The sequence below is a fragment of the Watersipora subatra genome, chromosome 8, assembly GCF_963576615.1.
Source record: "Watersipora subatra chromosome 8, tzWatSuba1.1, whole genome shotgun sequence".
Taxonomy (NCBI): Eukaryota; Metazoa; Bryozoa; class Gymnolaemata; order Cheilostomatida; family Watersiporidae; genus Watersipora; species Watersipora subatra.
The window spans coordinates 44,431,217-44,435,344 of NC_088715.1; positions in this window are offsets into that span (position 1 = coordinate 44,431,217).

The following is a 4,128-nucleotide window of genomic DNA, read 5'->3' on the forward strand; positions in this document are numbered from 1 at the left end:
TATAATTCCGTGTTTGATATGGACTTGGTTGCCAACTTTTCCATAATATCATCAATAATATTTATTCAAAGCGTCCTTATATAGAGTTGGTCCTGTGAAACAAAAACCTGTAGTGATTTTGAACATGTTGACATTTGATCAGTCGTTAGATGTCTAAAAATACATTGATCTGAAGTTCTATCATAACAAAGCTTGAAAAAGTAACTTTGCACGGGTTTTATGCATTATTTATCAGATTTGACTGTTTTACCTTTCAATAGAGAAATAGATATTTAAGATAAGGTAAATCCCTCAAAGATTTCCAACCCAATACACTGGTTGTGTTGCAAGCGTTTAAACTTTTGAGGTTGTTTCAAAATATAGTTTCGAATTATATCGGTACAAATATTTTAGGCATTTAGCTCAGTTTATTTTTGTAATACCTGCCATAAATTGTTAACCCTGCATTTCATTGTATTTACCAAACTGGTCTCTAATAGCCAGATGGACAATAAGTATATTATTTCATGGTTGCAGTATAGTTGATAGACGAGCATATGTGCCTTGTCTTCTGAATTCAACTAGGGTAAACAGTTTACATTTAGATAACAAAACTGTGTGAGCCTCCCAAAGGGTTTGATCATTTGATGCATTCCCTTATAATAACAATTAGCCTGGCTAGAGCCTCTTCTTTCCGTTGAAGAGCATCTGTTTAAAAAATTGCTTCAGTGCTCCAACTAATTTGTTTAATTATTATTGCCGAGTGCAGATGTCAGTATTGTTATCTCTACCCAAACGCTTAAGCTATTTATTATACAACATCCAGCTGTAGCTGTAAGTTCTTGTTGCTGCTTGCAAAAATCACTTTATTGAGAACCATAGCATTCCGATGTAGTGTAACTCCCCAACATTGCGCTGCGCCTGTATTCTTACTCGATTTGGCCTCAGTAGATATTTGTGAACAAACTATTGAGAATCTGCCTATTGTGATATTGTGGCCTAGCTTAAGGGAATCCAGTGTATTTCTTGGCTGCTATTGCTTTCAATTATTTATGAATCAGTTTGTTTGAAGTTTGAGTGAAATCAAAATATTTGCACAAAAGGTTCAGTAAATTTGTTTACATTTCTGTTGCGATGTAACAACAATGTTATTCCATGTTCAGCATACTAGTATTATAGTAAGATTTATTAAAACTCGTTTTTACAGATTCAGCTGCGATTTATGGCAATACTCCATTTGCCTGACCTTTTGACCTCAAGGCCTATTATAGAGGAGTTGTAGGTAGAGTAATAAGTTTATCATCATAATGTAATGCAGCTGTCTGGAGTATAATACACATTACTTTACAATACACAACAGTGCCAGATTGCAGCTAGCAGCCTTGTGAGACGCCTTGTGGATATTTATTTCTGTGGATTACCCGTCGATCATCTGAAATTACAGGTAGATTGATTGCAAATTTATTCACCTATCGTAAATCTCATCAAACATTATCTGACAGTTATCATATCATGGTTAGTATTCCTATCAACTCCGTATATGATTCAAACAGTGCGTAGAAACAGGTGATATTTTAGATCCCTTTTTCAAGTTCAAGAACTTGGTATATAGAAGTTGTTAGAGCTTTGATGCATGTTCTAATAAGCCAACTTGTACTATTACACTTGTCCTTTCTGTTGGGCTTCAGCTGATACTCGTGCTTAATATTTACGCCTGTTGATTTGTGATGATTAGCTAACAGATTGATGATTGATAAATTTAAAAATGAGTTGCAGGGCACCAAAATAGATTAGTTTGTTTTGTAATAGAAACTGGGTCATTTTAGCATAATACGGTTCCATTCTGAATAATGATTATTTTCTGGATAAGACCCTTGAACATGAATACAATTTATATTACTAGCATCAGAATAAATTGATTTCTATGACAAGATCAAATGAGTTTGCTCTTGTCTGATGCTATCAATGTTCTTCGCCAAGTGTCATTTGCAATGCATTTGCTAGTCTGAGCGTTTCTTGGATACTCGGTTTCGTCTCCAGTGTGCTTCAGTCTCAAGTCTTAGGATCGATAGGAGCCTGGCATTTGTCCAATTACTCAAGCAACTGTAGCAACCTCGAAAATTTCCAGCTGCAGCTAACATTTGTTGCAATCTCGTTGCCTATCGATGGCAGTTAGTCTAGATCGTAAGGCGACCAGTGTCTACCGCTCTGCCAAAATTTGCATTCAAAGGAAATTACTTGAGCTGTTTGTTTCCTGTTGGATTAAAGTTATTGATTTTTATGGCTACATGGCATAGTTTATGTTGCCATTACAGGCTCTTGCATTTTTCGCATCTACTCAATTGAGCATTTGATACTTTTTGTTGTTACGTTTCAATTTAGGGACTATTTGTAGTGGACATATGCATAAGTCATTGACTAAGCTTCTATCCAAGTTGGCAGAAGCCTGAATTGTTAAAAGAGTTAGGGGCGCTATCACTCAATACTGAACATTCTCTATCCACTTAACACTTGACAGATGCATGAGAGTGACGAGTCTTTTCATAGCTAAGATAATTGGGGCTTACATTTTGGCTTCTCTGAATACAATAATTTAATGCTTATTGCATAATGCTAAAGCTGTAATTATTTGTGATAAGTAGCTATGTGAAATTGTGGAAGTTATGTTTTGAGGGAAGTAGTGTGGCTAGATAAGGTCCATGTTAATCGCTGCATCGTTAGTGTATGGCTAGGCATAGTTGTTTACTTATCTCCTATCACCATTTCCATGCCCAACTAAGTCATAGGTTTTAAATAAACACATGTTCATGTTCAAAAGGTTTTCAAAAACATTTTGAACAATTCTAATACAAGTCTATAAAAATAAGTTCGATCCAAGTTTTTTTTCTTTTTCCCATCATTTGCATGATTTTGTGATATTTAAGAGTTTTAAAAATTTTTATGCTAATTTTCTACACAAATATTACACTTCATTTGTCAGAGGTGAGCTGATAATCTGTATAGGCATATGACATTGAGTATCAGCTGATTTTTAGCAAGATCAACTGTATTCAAGAAAATCAACAAGTTTAAAAAAAGCTGGTTTACAGAATTTTATGATTTCCTGTTAATTTTGAGCCTAGCTAGCAGTGATGCACATATTCATAGGTTTTCATTATTGCCCCAAAACTCTAAAGTTTGTCTAATTTCACCAAAAAAGAACATGTCTTTCATCGCAATGAACACTATTGTGTAATTGGTAGCCATAAGCCAATAAGCCAAGCCAGCTCTTCAATCAACAATATAAAACTGATTGTGATAGTATGCCACAAAAACAACTTATATGATTCTTCCTTAGCATAATTCTTGATAACTTCCCTTCCAAAAGTTTGTTGGTTGTAGTTGAACGTTTACTAGCGACTTTATTAATGGTTATGTTGAGGGGATAACAGTAGTTATAAATAATATATAGAATATTTAATGAGATTCTCCGAATTCCTCTGTCAATCAAGATCAGCCCATGTGCATATCTCTCCACGTGAATAGTTTGGACTAGCTTCAAATTACTAAGTCATTCAATGCTAGTAATTGCTAACTTTCAATGACTTATTTCATTTAATAGAAGCGATAGAAAGTTTGCTCAGTGAATAACTAGTACATTTCAGCCAACAGTGTAACACCATAAGTCACACCATGTTATTCTAAAATCATTGCAGTAGCCTTAGAAAAGGGTTTTGCTATTTTAGAGAATACATTCCTCATTTAACATTGTTCCATCAATTCTTTTAGGCCTAAAAGCTTACTAACTTTCTTCAGCCATGCCCGTTTTTTCTTGATTAATACTGGCTAGTTATTTATGGTCGGACCCAATACGTTAACACAATACCCCATACCGTAGTAGTAGCTGACCCTGATAGCAAGCACATGCTTGCTGAGTTAGATGCTCTAGGTATCCCTGCTACTATTAAGGTCTTTTTCTTCAACTACTAAGTTACAGGTTGAAAGTTTGCAAAATTCGTATATATGCAGAAAGAATACAGATACATTTCTTATTTGGGTTATGACTAAGAGATTAAACATGCAGTTGTCAGGCTATGCTGCTATGTGTAAATATGGAATGGTTGTTCATTTCAATAGGCACCTCGACGCCTTTTTTAAGTGACTGACAGT